Source organism: Melospiza georgiana, chromosome 2 (assembly GCF_028018845.1).
Source record: "Melospiza georgiana isolate bMelGeo1 chromosome 2, bMelGeo1.pri, whole genome shotgun sequence".
Lineage (NCBI taxonomy): Eukaryota > Metazoa > Chordata > Aves > Passeriformes > Passerellidae > Melospiza > Melospiza georgiana.
The window spans coordinates 59,792,380-59,813,137 of NC_080431.1; the positions used below are offsets into that span (position 1 = coordinate 59,792,380).

Genomic DNA, 20,758 nt, shown 5'->3' on the forward strand with positions numbered 1-20,758 from the left:
TTTGTGCCATCCTGTTTTAGCCAGCACAATCCAGCCTTTTACAATTAAAGTTAAACTTAACACCGAGTAAGGGACGTTCCAAAATCTAGGAGACCAATGACTTTCCACTATCCCACTAATTGATTTTTCACCAGACACAATGCCAAGTAGGTTTGGAAGTCCTTATTCATCCTCACAAATACTGCATTAATTCCTATGTTCAAGGATTTAAGTAATAATTTCCCTTGTGGTGCTATATCACATGCTTTTCTGGAGATGACAGATAAATTAATTTCATTGCAACTCTCTTGCTGAAAATAAAAACAGGAGGTTAATTTGCAAGTAGTTGTATTTCCTAAATCCGTATTAGACTTTATCCAATTTTAAATTAAATCCACACCTTTAAATATAATCTCTCACCAATCAGTCTTGAGTATCAAGCAGCCTCTCTGTTGATGCAGATAGTTTTCCCCCCAACAAATCTGTGGTTTATATTTACAGGGCAGAATCTCTCTTTTGATATGCTCAACAAAAATGTTATTACCCAAGCTGCAACGTCATATGGCTGCTCTTCATTGAGTGAATAAATGGGAAGTTAACTGGTTTTAGTAATGTGAATTTGAAGAACTTTGAGGGGTTTTTTAACACCTCACAAATGATTTTTTGTTCTGTTTGTCTTACTCCTCCTACTTCTGTTTTTCTACAAGAGAAAACGAAAACTAAAGGCAAAAGCATTCATGTAGTTAGTGGTCAAATCTTGTTCTTACTCCATCTCTCAACCTCACTGGATACTGGACTCTTTAAAATCAATGTCCTTGTTTTGAAGTTGTAAAGGAATAAGGATGTTTACCCATTTGTTTTTTATTCCCTCACCTAGTCTTACTCAGCTCATCTTCTGTGCTGCTGCTGTCAGAATACCAGCCTCCATGGGTGACCTGCTAGCTCCATGGCATGCTCCTGAGGGTCCCATGTGTCCCTCACCGGCAGAATGAAAAGTTCAAGGTGTTGTCGGTTGGTTGGTTTTGGTGCTTTCAAGTAAAAGAAATTTCAGATATCCCACATGGGCACTTTTCTTAACTGTCACTATCCAGCTCCTTTTAATTTCTCATGTTTGTATTTTCAGATTGGCAGATCTATCTTTGCTAATTTTGAGTCAACTTGTATGAATAGGATCCAGTAACGTTCCTTCCACTTGATCATCACCAGTTACCAAGTCTAACCAATCTAACAATCTTTTCTTGACTCTGTGATCATTTGGTGAAGAAATAAATGGGCTACTGCATCCAAGGACACCTGGATTCAACTACCATAGGAAGAGTTTGCATTTGGCACGTTAAAGTACCACCTAATGCCTAGTTGCTGTTCCTTGTGGAGTAACATTAAAAAGGCTACAGCTACATTCAGCTTCTATCAGATCCCCTGCACCTCTTTTACGGACTTTCTCCAAAGTGATATGGAGCCAAAGTAATCCAATTTCATGTAGGTCTTTTTTTAAGCATTGCATCACAACATAATTGCAGAATTTTACTGCTATCGCCATTTTCTGAAGAACATGTCCACCTATTGTGCGTTCCCACTGACAGCATGATGCTGTACTAAAATACTGAAAAGCTTAATGGATATATTGAGACAGTATATTAAGGAAAAATGCCACCATTCTTAGAGTCTATATTTTTGGCATCATATGAATGAGTTCATACAGAATGATAGTTAAGATTTACTTCAGGTATGATACTCCTCCATTATTGGTTCTGCTTTCAAAAGTATCACCCAGAATATAAATGATTCAGAATTTAACTTTTAACAGCTTCTTTAAAATTAAAAGTATAATCAATTAAAATCTTACTAATTTCTATCATTAGTCATAAAATATTTTTTAAAAATTTAAATGCTAAATTAAGTTTAAATATTTGCCAGTCTAAATCTGCAAGCAAGACATCTACCAAATATAATGATTTTACTCATATTTTGGAAACACTCCTAAAACAGGAATAACACAGAAATGGCAGAAACATCAGTATTCTAATTTAGTGTCCTGAACTTATTTTTGGTAGGCTCACAAGACTAAGAAATTTTGAAATTGCATAGCTTCCACTTTCATTTTTGTTGACTTTGCAATATTTACAATTTAATTACATATTCCAGGCTGTGAAAGACAGACAGGCATGAGCATATGAAATCTGTCCATGAAAGTAAATTGTCTGATGAGGGCTGTTACAGACTTACACATTTACAGGTACAGTGGGCTCCTTCTTTATGACATTACTACATGGGAATTGACAATAACAGTTCCTTTTTTTTTCACCATGTGAAACCACAGATTCAAAATGTAAGGCTTTTCATGTGCCTGCCATGATGAACTACCTGCTGATTACCATAAGCAATGTTTAAACTTAATGTTTGTTAAACTACATGTAACACACACTCCACATTTGTGAGCACTGAGCACCTTCTGTTCTCCCACTGTTTTCTGAGATCAGAGGAAATAAATATCCAGGAACCTTGGTTACCTGGCTAGTACCCTTCTCAGTCTGAACAGATCTGGAGCTGTGGAGTTTCCATGCCCAACTTTGGGGAAAAAGAAGCTGGGAGACACTGTTCACCAGTATGGTCAGACGTGTCCTTGTGAGCAGCTATTGTCATTGGAAAACATCTGAAAAATAGACTTCCAAAGCTTTCACTCAGTAAAGGGACAAGAATAACAAAACCACATACTGCTGGAGGTATTCACAATATCTATCTTGAGGCATCCAGCTCAGATGCCTACACTGGGAGGTGAGTGCCTTCAGCATGACACAATAGTTCAGAGAGTTCCAGTAAAGAACACAATTATTTGCTCAAAGCAGCCTGTTTCTCCTCATTGTATACACATGATACTCAGGGTAACTACTTTTGTAAACTAGATTTTTAGATTCTTAATATTTAGTAGCATAGGTACCAATTTTGTTTACAGTTTTAGTGACTACTGTTTATTACAGTCATTCAGGCAGTTTAGTCCTCTGTGTTTTCAGCAATGCTTGCAGGAATCCTTAAAAAAGCACATGGAGATTTGAATATAGCACAGTCTTGCACAATCGTCTGGGGCCCATTTTAGCTTGGTATGAAAAGGCCTATGTGGATTTTGCAATCTTAACTCCTCAGAATCTGAGGCTAAATGCAAAGAGTAGCCAACAGTAGATGACAACAGTAACAAAGCAAATATAGATTCAAATTTTGTCTTCCAAGCAGAGGTGTGGACGCATCTCAAAGCCTAAAGTAGCTCTACTGAACTACTGAAGGCTTTAACGTGCTTTATTATGATTATGATTATAATTTTCTATGGCTTTCTATAGCTTTTCCTTCTTATTTTGATTTAAATACTAAGCCCTTTTAGCCAAATAATATTGTATGTTGAATTACATCTGTGTCTCTGATTTCCATGGAATCAGACTGGATTCACACAAGTACAGCCTGTATAAAAGTTAGGCTGTCTGGAGTTCTTCACCTCAGGAATAAGTAAGGGCTGCTTATCAGTGTCTTCATGGTTTTTTACACAGTCTAGTCCTCTTGGGCAAAATAAAACAACCCTACAAAGAGTGGTTCCCAGACTCATTTGATTCCAGTGCAGAACATACCTAACAGAGGAAAACAAGCAGGATATCATCATGTCCTGGGATAGGCTGCATTGCATTCATGATTTCGCATTCCCTCCTCTGGGAACCACTTTCTGCCCTGCTCTTGAAAGACTGTCATATGCTGGTCATAGCTCAATGGTATTCCAGTGCCTAAATTTAGGTGTCTAGCACAATTATAGATACCCTAAGGTATGGGAACTATTTACAGAGACTGGAAGATATGACATAACACATACATTAGCTTAACTAATGTCCTCTGCTGAATCAAAGATCAAAATTGTAGTATCTAAACCAACCAAATTTTACGTACTATGGTGTCCCATGTATTAACAAGGTAAAACAAACATCTTGCTATGATCTAAGTTAAAAGTACAGAGTGACAGAAAGAACTCCACAAAATAAGATTTCATCAAGGAAATCTCATTTAATATGATAATCTCTAAATAAAGTAATAGAAATCCTTCTTAGTTTATGGCTCATTAGTTTTGCTGCACCATTTTGTCTTGTCTCCTGTTTGTAAGTGGCTGTTCAGCTATTGCCACCTAGTGATGGGAAGCAAAACAGGCAGAAACAAGAGAACAGCAAATAATGCACGAGGAATGCTTGTTTACATCACAAACTGCGTCAAAATGGAAAACAGCAGCATTGAAATGAAGCACATGTTTGTATTTCGGAAACAAGGGCATCAGGCAACTTGGGTACAGTTATATACAATATTTAAATAGAAACCTACTGAATGGTATTTAATAGAACAAAACAACATATTTTCATAGATACATTACAGAGTCATACATCACCCAGCTCTCATCCTCAGCTTGTGTAGTAAATTCATTAGAGTAATGAAATAGGTTGTAAGGAGTTTGTGCCTAATCTATAAATGACAAATTATTACTAGGCATTTTGCAGAGGATGAAATTGGTGAATGTTGGAATTATGCCTAGAGATTCAAAATACTATTATTCTTCCCTTGAATTTTCTTTGGAGCTCTCAAACTGACATGTCCTCTTAGGACTCTGTCATTCACCTCTGAATTTCTTCCTAGATGAACAGTGTCTGGAAGCATCAGCCAGCCAGGAGGAAATTTTGTTTGCCCAGACTTACCATGCATATGCTACAAAGATACCATCCTGAAAGCCATTAGGAAATCTGCACCACTACCACTGGGGCACAGACTCAGACAACACTGATGCAGGAGATACTGCTGTGCATGTCAAAATGCAGCCTGTGTCCCACAAGCACAGACGACAGGCATCAGCAGGCAAAAGGAATAACTTAGTCAGTATTTTCTTCCTGCTCTTCACCTGAAGTTTCCAGGAACCATCCCTAAACAAGCTTTTTACCATTGTTGAAATCCTATAAAATTCCTCCCTTTGTAACAAATCCTTACCTGTATTTTAGAGACAAGGTTATATATCACACTCCCCAAACATTCTAGCATGAGATGTCAGAACTTCCTTACAGCAGGAAGTTTCCAAACCACCACTGAAGTTGACTGTCATTCTGTTTCAGAGATGAGATGAATTAACTGAACCCCACCCACACACTCACAGTATAATTTGTATTTGCTAATTTACTCGTAAGAGATTGGTACCAGGTCTAGGACAGAGGGAATCCAGACTTTGTGGTTCTCCCTTTTTCTCAAGCTATTACACATATTTCCTCATTCCACAATGCATAGACTGAATCCTCAAATACTGCAGAATTTAGGGCCATAGTAAGTCATAAACTCCCTGTTCCACTTCCCTTCTGTCACGCAGTTGAACGTCTTCTACCCTTGGGAGGGCAGAGAGGTGGAAGCCAGAAGGGCAAGGGCTGGACCATGCCCATTGCTAGATGTTCACAGAGTCATGGAATGGTTTGGGTTGGATGGGACCTTTCAAGATTGACTATTCCAAACCCCTGCCATGGGCAGGGAGACTTTTCATTACATGGCATTTTTCAAAGCAACCTGTTTGCTCCTACAGGGTCTCTAGGGACAGCTCACAATTACTGCACATTACTGCAGCTGAGATCATAAGTTCTCAGCTTTGTTTCTCCTCATTCTTCTTCTCAGACACAGCCTGGGATTTCAAGCACAGCTTTCCCTCTGTTCTGCCAGGGCCATGGAGCTGGGGAAAAGTCCCCTTTCCCTTTCCTCCCCAGGAATGGAACTTGCCTTGGGAAAGGAAAAGCTCCCACCTTTTCAGAGAGGTGCCTGAGATGTGACAGAAAGCAAGCAAGACACACAAGGAGGGGGTGTGTACCCACTCAGAATGGTGACCTGATACCAAAACCAAGGCACCCCTGACCAAACAAACTGTATCACACACCTTAGTTTTGCCTCCCTTAAAGAAAAACATGTTCAAAATATCCATTTTCCACAAGACACCTCCCTCTTACATGTTGCACGTGTATAATGTTTTCATTGATTATCTAATTAGAAGGTGGAATTTTCAGTGCAGTAGCTCCAAATTGTTCTCTAATACTAATCCATCCCTCAGACAGATCTTATCTCAATGCACTTCCTACATGTGATTTTTAACACAAATGTTTCCTTGAATCTCAAATACATTTACAGATATATTTTCTTTCTCTTAATTCTGCCAGAGCAGATCCTAAAGTTTTCCCTGACTTTAAGTAAGATGGTGCAGTGACAGGCTACTTGCTTACTTGTTCTTTTTTTAAACTTTCCTTTCCATTCTCTCATTCTGTCTTCAATTATTAACACTTCTTCCTTTCTGGCTGATCTATTTGATACTCAAACCTCAATGTTTACATTATTCTGCAGAAAGGTATCCTTCTGCTTATGTCCCTTTGCTCCACTAAAACATCAGCCTTAGAAGATGAGTCAATTTTTTACTTCTCTCAAAAAATGAGAACAAAAATGTTGGAAGGATTTCAAAGAGCTTCCATTGACTATAGATCAAGATGAGATGGACATGGGATCAGATTGTACTGCATTTGCTGCCTCTTACACCTTCCTATCAGGTATCAGGCTCTGCCCACTGTCAGAGAGAGGGTCAGACCAGCCAGGCTTCGGGTCTGAGCTGGCACACGTGCTCCTGTAACACAAACACCTCCAGTCTCCTCAGGTGGGCCTTATGCATACAGTGTCCACTCTCAATGATTCAGAAAATCCTACCCCTTGCAACAGCTGCATTAGAATTATGTGGCTGCAACAGGGAAACTGAGTACTATCAGATTTAGCTGGCCAGTTTTTCAAATGATGAAGTATCACTGCCATCAACTTTCTTTCCTTTATGTGTACTTCCCTGACATGTACCACCACAAACAGGACTGTACATCCTCCAGGACTCAGGCCCCTGCTGTGAGTGAAGTGCCTGGAATAGCTGGAGCCTGGCTCATTACAGTGTAAGAGGTTTTTTCTCATTTTACTCAGAGGTGCTAATGGAAAGCTCAGGTTCAGGGAGCTCAGATCAGTGCCACCTCCAGTTAGACCAGGGACCTATTGACTAAGATAGATAACATCAACAAATTTTATAATTCTTTTGTTTCAAGGTGGGAAGAACTAAAACTTCAAAAATCAGGATTACCCCAGAAGTCATGCTAGGTGGTAGACCAAAAAATAAAATTGTTCTTTCCCTGACTGTAGGTTATAAACAGGACACGCAGATACACTTCTTAGCTCACTTGATACCTTTAACAGCTAGGCTGTCACCATGCCCTTCATCCCTTTGAAAATATTCTGAATATCCAAAGTAAACATAAATAGCTGTCAGCAAAAATCTTCACGACTCAAGCCACTGGCTACTTTACAGCAACTTTACATAAATGACTACAGTGCTGTGAGGTACTGTCAGGAAAAATCAGGCCATATGATTTTACAGTGAAATTTCTGTTTCTCATTACGTGAATACCTTTCAGTTACAATGTCTGGCTTAGTGCTCTCCCATTATTATTCAAAATTATTTTCTCCATTCTTTCAAGAATTGATGTCATGAAACCATCTCAATCCTAAACAGTTGTTGAAGGGAATATGTCTTGTTTTATGTAGTTTTGAATTCACTTTTCACATAACCCTCCTAGGCAAACACTGGTGAGACACAGCGTCTGGAATTTACTATATAACACTCTCAACTTGCACAACAGTGTGTTTAGATGCTGGCTAGATAGGAGACAACAATTTGGATTAAAAGAAAACTGACTGATCTTACATAAGAATGCTTGTTCTGACTTGCAAAATATTTTCTGTAATTTTTTTATGTACTGGGAAGCAAGACTTCTAATTTTTTTTTAATTAGAACATTATCTGTAAGTCCATATTGTTTTATCTTTTGGAGTAATCTGTGCCAGGAGAGATGTCAATTTGAGAGGTACAATCTTTCTTTCCTGCTTTTTTTCTCCCCCTGAACAGAGCATTTTTTAACTGATGAGCACTTGCTCAAGGGCTCTCCCTTGCTGTGGTGAAGGTTTTGCGACAGCAATGCTTCAATCTGGGCACAGGCAATTGAAGAGCTCCAGCATCCTCCAACTTGCTGCTGTTCTTCAGAAGCACAAGTGTCCCCAGAGAGCCAAGTTAAATATGAGTGCAGCCTTTGTAACTGGGTCTTCTATATCCTTCAGAGTCCATCCCTTCCTGCTAAACCAAAAAATGTCCTGGGTCTCCCAGAGACATGAGCTCTAATACACCTGCCTGCTTATGTCGGAAAAAGGCAAATGACCTTTTTCCTGTTTAAGAGGGTTATGTTACTCAAGGTTTCTTGCATGCTACATTTGAATGGAAACTGCAATTTAGCAAAAAATGTACAAAACAAAGTATACAATCTGCTTTTTTTTTAACGAAAAGAAAAATAAAGTACTTTAGGCTCAGTACAAGGAAGAAAGCACAAAAAGATGCCACATTTAAAATTCAACAGTTTCCTAGAAAAGGCAGTAGTAATTACAGTTGCTTTAAATACACTTAAAATGATTAATGATTTTGAGTCACCACAGCCTAGATTTTCAAAGGCATTTAGCTTCTGAAACATCTAACAGTTGCTTTGTGTATTATGAAGTGTCTAATCTGGATAAGTATCTAACTCCCATGTACTTGTTTGTCCACTGCATCATTAAAGGCTTTGAAAATCTAAACTAATTTTTTTAAACTTGTTAAAATTAGCAGATCTTATTCTCTCCTCCTTTTTTTCTTTTTTTTTTTTGCCAGATCAGAAGAGGAAAATAGTTCTTTCTTTTTCATCTTTGATTTGGCTTCTCAGCTGTGAAGTAAGATCTAAAATATAGAATATATAACTGAAAACAATCCACTGAGACATAATACTTTCATTTGTATACGGCGCTTGGATCTGGAAAAAATCCAGTTAACTTTTACAGCAACCTAATTCAAAAGGGAACGGTGATCATAAAAAAATAACAACTGGGATTCACCTGCTTTGAAACCTTTCAGTGTAGCTGGAGGCAGTGCTGGGTGTGGAACCTGAGCTCGTGCTCAGTCGGGTCCCAGTGCTCAGCGACACCGGATCCTCCCCACTCACTGCGGGCTCCAGCGCACGAACCTTGCCTGAACTCCTCCGCAGATCAAGGCAGGTCATCGCCAGCTACTGACTAATTCAGTGAACTAAAAACGTGGCATCGGCACACGCAGAACCTTTCTAAAATGGAAACTTCTCCAAGAACAGAAGGATACTTCCCCCCCCATCTGATAATACGGCAGATTTCACCCAGAGTGTGCTTTCTTGTTTGATTAAGCTAACCTGAGATTGTGCTACTGTTGAAAGAGCTGTGAAATTCTTCCGTCCCCTCTCTTTCTCCCAAAATTTCCATCAGGTCTCCTTGTGCCGGCATTACTAAGGAGCAGAAGTTTGAGGTGTGCAGAGTAGCAGGTGTGTCTTGGGGCTACAGTTTTACCTTAATTACTTTCAGTTCAAATGAGGTTATGTGTATCCCCAGTGGTCAATGCAATGAGGCTGCTGGGTGTTCAGGTGGAGGAAAGAAGCAAAGGAAAATGATACTTCTAAATTGGAAAAAACCCACCAAACCCCAACCTGTTTTAATAAATCAGAGGCATGCTTGTCATAGGTATTACATGGTTAAATAGCTTTCCCAACTGCTCATATGCATTTACAAACACCTATAAGAGGCACTTCTACCTATAAGAGGTACTGCTTTTTATAGTAACAACATTCTTCCACACCACTTTTCTGGCTGAGCCTTTATTAAACTGCGGCTGTCACAGGAACAGATACATTTTAGCTCTAATTGCAAGAAGCATGGTCAGAAAATGAGCTTGAAGATTTAAAAAACCAGAATGGACAGTGATAATCAGTCTTTATAGGACAATAACTCTGCTCCTTCTGGACCTCTGCTGTGAGAAAGGAGCAATGCTAATGTTCATGGAAGTTACTTCCACTATTCCTTCTGCAGGTATCAGGAGTGGAGGAAAGCAAGGGAGCTAAGAAAAGAAGGATGTCTGCAACTCCTGCAACAATGGTCCTCATTTTAAGGCTACATGCCATGAAGCAGGCCTATAGGATTGCTTGACAGTTTTTACATTTATCTTCCACATAAAGAAACAACAAAAAAGTAGATTCTATTTTCTAGAAATATTTAGAGCGAAAGGTTGTCAATGAACAGAATAATGAGGAAATGCCTAAACAAGTATAATAATCTTGGAAAGCAGAGTAAGAGAACTGGCAAGATTTTCAGTAATACAGAGTGAAACCAAGTACTTGTAGGAGTAGTAGGGGAAACATTAAACAAAACTGTGTTAAAATTCTAATAACTTGACTCTTCCTTTCATTGAGCTTCATGAGATTCCTGTTAAACAGTACTGGCTCCATATCAGCCCCTGGGCTATGCTGCTAGTGACTGATCTCCTGTGAGCCTTCGTGCTGCCAATCCCCACCCAGTCAGCCTGGCAGCTCAGCCCTCCACTCACCTCACTGTTCACCCATTGAGCTTGTATTTCATCATTGTGTCTATGATGATGTTCAAGGAGATCCTGCCAAAAGCCCTTCTAAAGTTGAAACAAACAGTGTCCTTTTATCTTCCATCATCCACCAAGCTGGCTATCCATTGTTTTAGAAGGCTACTGAGCTTGTAAAGCATCATTTCTCCTTCATACAAACATACTGACTGCTGCCAGTCATATACTTTTCTTATGTTTGGAAATGGATTACAGGATTATTTGCCCCATCACTTTCCCAGGGATTATGGTGAGGATTACCAGCCAGCAGCTCCCAGATCCTCTTTCTTGCCCTTCCTGGAGAAAGGAGTCACATTTGGTCTCTTTCTTATCAGGAATCTCCCTCAGTAGCCGTCACCTTTCAAAAACTATCAGGACTGGTTGGACCATGATGCCAGCCAGCTTCCTCAGCACTGGGGTTGCATCCTGTCAGGACATCCTGTCCCATGGATGTCCAGCTTGTTCCAAATGTTCCCTAACCTGTTATCCCTGTACCAAGGGTAAAGCCTTAGTCCAGGCCTTCCCACTGGTCTCTGGGTCCCGGGATTCCTGAATATCTCCCGAAGGTAAAGACTGAGGCAAAGGCAGCATTGACTACCTGGGCCTTTTCCATCTCCATCACCATCACTGTCCTTGCTGATGGGTGAAGCTTACACAGTCACTGAGACCTATTTTAGGATGGGCTTTCAAGTGGGAAGAATAAATATATAACAATAGGTTATGCAGAAGCATTCTTAACCCTGAAACCAGATAAAGAACTAACTGTGACACTACTATTACTTAAGAGTCCAACAACATTTAGTATGACAAATCTACACTTAAATTACATTATTACAAGCTTCTAAAGGGAGAACTGCTGATTTTCTAGCTCCAGAACAGATTTAAAATTGGACTTGTTTTGTTTATCCTCAATTCACTGGGCAGAAAATTACATTTCAGACCCTGAAATTCCATCTTGTGAGCTTAATTTAGTCTCTGGTATTCTGCTTTTCTTGTCATCCTTCTTTCACCCTGGCATCTTTGTGTAATTGTAAAACCTCTGCTGCAGATTAGACTTTTTGCTAGAGAACAGAGCCTCAGCAACTAGTGGAAATTTAATACTTGAATGATTTTCTGTAGAGGAGTCAGTAACTGTCCTAAACAAGTCTGATCAGAAGCACTTTATTGTGACTCACTGAACAAACTGGTGCTGAATTTTAATGGCAGTAATTAAAGTTATGTCTTGCTGGACAGACTGGTGGTTCAATTCTGCAGGCCCAAGGATGCCTACCTGAACCCCTGGGGCTGTTTTCTTGCCATGGTGCCATGGAGCAGCCTACAAGTGTACAGCAAAACATTACCTAATTTCTGGTGGCAAATCCAGCTCTCTCTCGATTCCTCAGCTCTTGCCAACTTCTGAACTGGGTCTGAGAATTGCTAGGAGAATTATCCAGGCAAAATGCAGAAGAAATGGAACAATTTTGCTAGAGAGAGATTTCTCTGACTTGCATAAGAAGAACAGGAGAGGACAGACCAGCAAGAGACTGCCTACTTCAAAGATCCTAAACGAAGTAGGAAATACACAATAAATGAGATTACAGTGAGAAAGATTGCATTTGTCAACTGTCCCTCTCCTTACCAAAACACAGATTTAAGATTAGGCTTAAAAATTATTGTGCCAGCCTTATTTTGTTTGTAGCATAAATTACCCCACAAAAGGCTTATTCTGCTAGCAGATAATTCACAACAAATTGAGCATACAGATAACCATAGAGATAATCTCTAACACATTCTGCAACTAAAGCATGTTCCCATTATAGACAACATGAAACAGTAACTCCAAAGACACAGAGCAAAACCCCACAGAAAGTCACATCAATACCCTCAGGCAGTTGTAAACCAACTAAATACATAAAAAGCCCACTACACAACAGGTCCTTGTAAGCGGAGCCACAGGATCGTCTCACACACAATATACATTGCATAACTACAGACATTTTTTTCCTTGAAACAGAAACATCTTCCAGTAATAGATGGAAAAGATTGCTTATTTTAATAAATTTTAAGTACAGCCTAAAATATGATTTAAAAGCATGAACGGACATTTCTCGGGTCTTTGAAAGTGTATCTAAATATAATACTGCATTTTAGCTTTTCCTAGCAGCTACACATTAGTATATCCAGAGCAAAGGAATTTAAATTGATATCATATTGCGAAAATCCCTGCAATTTCAATTTCCCAAAAACTCCAAATATAATAAAGACTGTCCTGAGCTATTCATGTCAGGTTCTTAATTTGAGATCCAACCCCCAAAATTTATAAAAAACCACATTCCAAAATAACCACTCTTATTTGATAACAATAAAGAAAATGAATATGAGAGTACGTTCTTTACAAAAATCTAAGTATATGAACTCAGCATCTATCTGCTTATGGCTGGTTTACCAGAAGTACCAAAAGGATTTCATCCTTAAGGGCATCTTTTTATCATGAGAAGCATTAAAAAAAGAAAATTTCCAACTCACTTTAGTTATGTTCTAAGATTTTTTCATTAAATAGTCTTTTGTAATTAAGATGAGTTCTACTTTCTACACCAATCTTCAGGCACAATAGTCTAGCACCCAGATTAATAAAATACTGACTTTTTAAAATTACCTCTGCAAATTTAGCAAGTACTTTCAGAAAATCCTAAACTTCTTGTGGTTGTAGTTCAACTTCAGGTACAGTAAGACAGCAAAAAAATTAAAACCAAGAAAAATACGCAACTTTTTATTTCAGAGATTCCAAGATTATAATGTGATTTAACTTGGATACAGTATGCTCCAAGTCAATGTGTAAAGTATAAATATCTGAAAGTCAGTTACCTGCCAAATGCACCCAACAAGTGCACAGACGTATCTAAAATTAAACAAGCACTATAGAAGAAGTATATTTTGAGTGATTTGTATGCAGTCCACAGACCCACCAGATTACCAAGAGAACATGCTTCAATGTCATTGTCTACACTTGCTTATATGAAGATTGCTCTTCAGGAGGGGAAAAGAGTATCAGCCAGAAAGCTAAACCAAAGCCATTATGACAACCTTTAAGTCTGATTCTTTTAATACATTTTACTTGGTTGATAAGTTTTTCATTACTGCAGATGCACTACTGTAAGACTTCAAAAATAATGTCTCTTTCCCATGCATTAAAATATATATTTCATAACTCTATGAAAAAAAATATTGTCAATCTCTCCAATCCATTAGCACAAAAATGCATCTCTGTGGGCCAGAGTTGGGCATATTCTTATGGTGTTTGCACTGTTCACAGTGCATCTTAAATCAGATAAAGAGAACAAACAGTTCTATTGCCTCTTGATGGCCAAAGAAAGATTTACTTGGAAATAATGTCAACAAAGTCTTATAGATTTACTGCACATGAAATGTAGCTAAGGCCACTACCATTTGATACAAAGAGTGACTGACTTATTCTCAAACATTTTAAAATATTTTTGTCCGTTTCCTGTTTTGCTAGCATTTCTTAGGATCCTGGCTTCTGTTTTAAAATACAATATGTTATATATCGATGTATTTCTTTGGAGATATAACCAGTGTTGAATATTAGTTCAATGCTTCTTCTTGAAAACCATGTAAACATACAAAACCCCCAAAACAGTTATATTTTCCAGAAGGTGAGCATTTGGCAGAAGTTTTGAGATTTTTCCTCTACACTTTAATCATTACCCCCTAGAAAGGATATAGCAAAGAGCCCAAGGGTAAAACTGGCAAACCATGTTACTAAACCAAGTTCTTTTTCGACATGCTATTTCTAAGGCAGCACACACAGAAATTGGTGCTGAAATCAGGATGCAAGTGCTGTAACTGCTTCACAAGGTCTTTCAGCACAAATGAAGTCTACAAATCCTTAGACATTTAAGATTTGGGGTAAATTACTGTGTAATACAATGGGATTCATTCACTTGAACACTGGAGTCAGCTTTCAAGAAGTCTTAACATCTCTAACAACTGATGGTGGCAATTTAAATCTAGGAGACAACTATACAGTTTTTAAAACAAACAAACAATAAATCAAAACACAAAAATCCAAACCATAATAGCAGAAGAAGCCTTCCTTATCTTAACCTCACTTTCCTCCCCACCTTCTCTCTCATTTCCATGTTCCAGTTACTCTCCAATGGACATAGAGAACCTCATCTAAATCCTAAATATAACTTAAAGATGAGGCAGCATTTTCATCACTTGCTTACAAGAACATTTGGAAATCATTCTCCCCACTCCATAAAATGCCAGTGAACCCAAGAAGAAAACAAGTCTGACAACATACATCTGTTACATCAGACTTCATGAGAAATCCAGAGCCTTTCTCTGAATCATCAACCCATCCTTCCTAAAGAAAATGTCATTTTAATACAAATATGCACAAACTAAAATGCTGAAGAGTACATTTAGTAATACATATAAAAATCATCATGTTTATGATCTCTCTCATGCATGAGACCACAAAAATGAAAAAGGCCAGACCAAGGCAAGACATTATCAGCAATAAAATTTCTGGCAATGAAGCAGTGGCCCCTTACCCACATCAGTGGGTGGACACACAATCAGCAATGCACCAATGGCATATCTGAGCATAAGGCTCAATAAAAGCCGGTAAGGCAGAACTAATGCCACCTTAAAATATGAACAGCAAATAACAAAAATTGCTACTCCTCCCTTTTCTGCATTTTCAGTCAGCAGAAGGTCTTGGTAACTGTATTAGTGGGAAACCAATCCAACGTTTTCAAGTCAGGCAGGAAGGAGAAAAACTTTGGGACAAAGTTCTTCCCTTCCTTCTGCTGGATGATACTTGTAAAGTGCAGCACCAACACAGGTCAATCTCCCAAATGGCAACAGGGGTACCATAAGTGAACAGCAATTATCATATGCAGATCACAAGCATACATCATTGCCATGCAGTCCAATTTATTCACAGAGGAGGCAGGATATTCAAATCTTCACCAAATTAAAATACTGAACACAGATCATTATTACTCATTTGAATCAAGACACATACTGTACCCATGACTTTAAGCATCCTTATTAAAAGTAATTAGATTTTGGCAAGTCTTTCCCAATTAACACAGCCAGTCAAAAGTAAAAAGTAAGTAATTTGTATGGCTGTCTTAGCTGCACGACTCATGGGAAATGAAATAATTTATTCATGTCACCGTTGAATAACTTTTAAGGATTTGTCATATGTATAAAACCTTTTCTTTCTTTCCTTATTTTTCATTATTATAATTTACATGCAAATATGGCATCAAATCAACTTACTTATTTTAGAAAGTGACTTTGCTAGACTGTATGCTGGTTTGAACTCCAGAAATGCTTTGAGAGAGTACCTCAAGACTTCTAACTGCGACAATATTTTCACTGAAAAAAAAAACAAAAACATTGAATTTGTTAAAAAATACTAGCTATTCAGTTGTAAAATCACAGACTAGCAAGCTACATTCATTCTTTGAGTAGCTCTGTAAAGTACTGTTATCCAGTGACCTTCATTACATTAACTCACAGCAACACCAAACTGCTTGTACCAAAGCAGTGATCATGTGCTGTCCCACAGAACACAAAAAGATAATTTTGGCTGGGAAGACAACACCTGAGGAACAGGCATATGGCCATGAAATGAAGGCATGCCTGGTCCTGGGAGAGGCAGAAAATCCCAGGTATTTTTCTCACCTTCCATTCCTCAAAACTGACACATCAGTGAGCAAGCATCATCAAGACTACCTACATGAACAAGGAATGAAGGAGAAGGAAAAAAAGCCTACAAGATACTAACAGCTGTACTATAAGTAGATTTTTAATGGTACTTAATTAAAAAAACATCCCTAGCTCACAATACAAATGGCTTCCAAGCAGAACTTGACCATTTTACATTTTTTAGCACTTTTAGACATGTTCATTTTCTTGCATGGTCCTGCCAGAGTGAAGTTCAGTCATGGCCATGAGAGTATGCTGAACTGAGAGCATATCAGAAGATCTGTACAAACTCCACTAATTAAGGTGATGAACCTCTCTGTTGGCAATAAATGGCCCTCTAGTGTTGACTATGCTCCCCTGTGCCTGTGCCTTTTTTTAAATTTTTGTTTTAAAGCATAACCATGTAATAGTAAAAATCAAAATTTATATATAAATAGCAGTTGATATTAACCAAGTCCTAAAGTATACAGCAGCTCTAAACATTTCAGATTTAAAGAACAGGAAGAAATAAGGTGTTTTGTAAAAGAAGAAAAAGTTATCTCTGTGCAGTGTGTCCCTTGGGCAATGCCATGGTTTCTCAGCACACAGTTTCTGTCTCTCCCTTGCCATATGGGGATGAACACAACAACCCAATGACATCATTGTTGGACAGTACTGTCTAGGCATACATGAATGAGTAACTTCACGATGGCAGGACAGACAGACAACTCACTTTTCTCAGGTTTCAGCTTTCATGTTTAAAGAGAGAGTTTCCAGCTACCACAGTTAAGAAAAAATTGTAAAAGAAGCCTATTGCATGCAAGACCCCTCCCTCAGTTTGCACCAAGACTGCAACAAGAGTCCCAATGGATGGACTGATGTATTTCCTTGCAGCTACATGCCTTGGTGTGTCTATTCACTACTGAATGAGTAAAGCTCTGTAAAACAGAATAGAAGAAAACAAATCCCTGACTTCAGCCTCAATTGCAACAATGTCCTAAATACAAGATCAGCTAACAGTGTTACTTAGCAGAGATACAGGGATTAGAAGGATGTGGAAGAGTCAATCTGATACAGATTTAAAATCCTTATTTTAATAGGTGATTAGGCTGAAACATGGAAATAGGAATTACCACATTCTTCAAATTCTTCATTCATCCATCCAAAAGACTGCCAAGCAAGCCTGTCTATTTATTTATATTTACATTTAATATCTATCTATCTATCTATCTATCTATCTATCTATCTATCTATCTATCTATCTATCTATCTATCTCTCCATCCATCCATCCATCCATCCATCCATCCATCCATGGTTGGACAGGGCCTTGGGCAAACTGATAATAGTGGAACATCTCATTGCTCACAATAGGGTGGCTGTACTACATGGATTTTAGAAGCCCCTTCCAACCCAGACCATTTCCTGATTCTATTATATTATATATTCTATACTCTTTTTCAACTCTAACCTACATTTACAGCATGAAAGACAATGATCTAGAGGACTTCAAGTGTACTTTGTTAACCTGTTTCCAAAAGCAAATCAAGTAAAGCTTCTCCCATGTATACTGCTGACCTACCAAATGAAAGGCTACACCCATCTTTCCATCATGCTCCATCAGTTGCTTATAGGAATCAATTTGCATTACCTTTGAGTTAAGTGCCCTTGAGTGTACAGTAACACATCTGCAGTGGATTTCATAAGCATAATGGCAGTGTTCCAGACACACAAACAGCACTGAAGTGCTCATGCCTGACACAGCACAAAGAATGGAGTACTACTGCTAATGTGATCATTTGGGAGGGTGGAAACAGAGCTGAGAGAAAGAACTGCATTTAAAAAAAAAATCACAGAATAAAGGTGAAATCTGGGTAAGCATAACAGAGTATGGGTTTGAAGACCAAACACAAGGCCAAAAACATATTTAATATGTTTTTTCCCTAACAAAAATGTTGATGCACAGGAAAAAACCCTAGAAAAATTACAGGAGAAAAAACTCACAAACATGGAGTAATTAAGAAGCAGAAAAGGTAAAAAGTGGCAACTGAGATAAAGACAAGATACAAAGTCAGGTAAGATCCAGAGGGTCTATCCTATCCAAAAGAATGTGATTTGAGAGTCACCAACAGACCACAACCCACCTTAGGAAGAGACAGTTCAGGCACTGGGAAGCCCAGGAGCCTTGGGCATGTCTGAGTCATCTGACCTGAGATCTGCTAAGACTTTTTTGTATTTTTTTAAGGTAGAGAAGTAGAATAGGAAGGAGGAAAACAGCTTTATTTCCTGAGGTGTTGAAATATTTCAACTACCTTAACTAAGGTTCAATAGAGGATCTAAATCCCACACAAACAATGCTGTCCTGTGTTGTCTTTTGAGGTTGTACTCTCACTCCATTGCTGGTGTTTCAGCTGTTGAAAAGGTATCTGTGTAAGCTTAGCTATCATAAGGAATATAATATGAATATTTAAATAATTTTATATACTTCACAACTCATCAAAGATCTGTATGAATGTACTAATTCCCCCAGAAATGTGAAAACCCTGATTTTCATGTGGAAAGGGAGACACTTAAATTTAAAGGAGTTTTGTTTCTACAGAGTTTTTCATTTCCTCTGATCGCCTCACAGAAACACGCTCTCAGTTTCAGTGGGGATGAGCTGGTATTGATTTTCTCCCCTAAAACCTTTTAAGTGCTCCTCATAAAGATGACCTGATTGTTTTCCAACAAATCCTTTGTCCTCATAATAATCTGTTGCCTATTTTTAGGCACATTTAAAATTATTTAAAAGCACAACACAACAAAATATTCCAGCTTGCCATTAGCTCTCACACCTTGTTCCTACTTCTTAACAACTAGGGAGTTAAACTAAATTATTAACTCCTGACATTACAGGCTCCAATTCAAACCAGGAATTTAAAGCATGCATTTGATTATTTAGTGATGTTTATTTCTGGCTACAGACACAAAAAATCTGCTAGACTGAAGAACTCTCCAAACCACTCTCCACCAGAAAAGTAATGACATACAGCATTAGAGCAGCAAGAGAGATTCTTACACTGCAGCTGTTGTCTGTATTACTTGTAAGTGGGGTTAAGCTAAATGCAGTTTAAAGCTCTGGAAAAACAACTGGCTTTCTTTAAATGCTAAGTATTAAAAAAAAATCCCTCAAGCAAGCAACATGCAATCAAAAACATGAAGGCTGTCTCTTTGGTTCCCTCATTTAAAATCTAATGGCTGACACAATTTAACATAAATGGCACTTGATTAAATCTATCCATGAAAACTGTCTTAGGTTTTACAGTCAGAATAAGCTCTGACTGTAATCCAGTGCTGAATCCTTCAGTTACCAAAAAGGTTAAAAGACACCGCGCTAACATACTACTGAAATAGCATTTCCTACCTGAAAATATGGAAGGTCTTTTCTTAGAGCGCCTTGGGTGTATAGGGTCTACATTCCTAATATTTTTTTGAAACTTTCCTTTAAAATCATTTTCTAGCAGGATGTCTGGCGGCAGGCTCCTCCGTCTTGCAGATTTATAACGAGTCTGATGGGGATTAAGTTTACTCTTAGTCCTGGAGCACAAGCTGCTGTCATCCAGTGCCATGATGGAGCGTTAACGCCGCCCCAGCGCGAAGGCAGCCCGCACACCCAGGGTGTCGGGACCAGGGGTTACAGAGCCAGCAATCTCAGATGTTCTCATGCTCTACTCACCCGTTGGGGAAGTTGAGCAGGTTGAGAGGCGTGTGCTGGGACAGGTGTAGTGTTACTGCATCGCCCCTCCTTGCAGCAGTGAAACAGCACAGGGAGGAGGCAGGCTGAAATAATTTGTTTGAAACTTTTGAGGTAATTAGGAAGTTCAGCAAACCTGAGCTCAGCAGCGCAATTTCTACAAAGTGGAAAATACAATTTAATATGAGGCACTGTCTAGCGCTAGTATGGTTTATATTATACCCACAGTATTTCTCAGGTCAGTTCATTAATAGTTCATTAACTTGGCAAGTTAAACAGGTGCTGCTTAACCTTATGAAAAGAAAACAGTGTGAGAGAAAAACAAAAAAACAAACCCATACCCAAAACCTCAACCCACAAACAAACAAGAATAATACACACAAAACAAACAAACAATGACAAAACAACACCCAAACAAACCATCAAACTCTAGATGCCAGCCTAGGGACCTGTCAGGTGAAAAGCACTACCCACACAGTATGTTTGGGTTTTTAGTCCTGTCATTTCACAAACTTCCATTTTGAAAGTTGATAAACAATCCAAATCACAAAGGGTTTTATGGCCACAACTGTCAGTTCGGGGTTTCTTTCCTCAACAAGCAATAATGTTATTTCCTACTGAAGAAATCAAAGATGTGATAGTGTGACTAATTTCTCTCTCTATGTAACTGCTGACTAGTAAAAATAAGACATTTAAATACATGTGTGACAGAGATGGTCTGTAAATTCTCCATTTAAATAAAACTCCAGGTACTTTTCTTGCTTTGTTCCAGTTAATCCAATTAAATCTTTTGAGCCCCCCAGATGTGATCTTCCTTTCTCAAATAT

At 38.4% G+C, this 20,758-nt stretch overlaps 1 protein-coding gene across 3 annotated transcripts in view; it reads right to left on the reverse strand.

The window, feature by feature from the left end:
* Window positions 1–20,758, reverse strand: part of FRY (FRY microtubule binding protein) — a 224,315-nt gene that overhangs the window by 159,981 nt on the left and 43,576 nt on the right. The window contains exon 1 of one of the 3 annotated variants that reach the window (XM_058019115.1): window positions 15,790–15,882. The exons of the other annotated variants lie outside the window; for them this stretch is intronic. The gene's annotated coding sequence lies outside the window, so the exon portion shown is untranslated. Of the gene's footprint in view, window positions 1–15,789; window positions 15,883–20,758 lie in introns of those variants that run through there. 3 annotated transcript variants of the gene reach the window in all.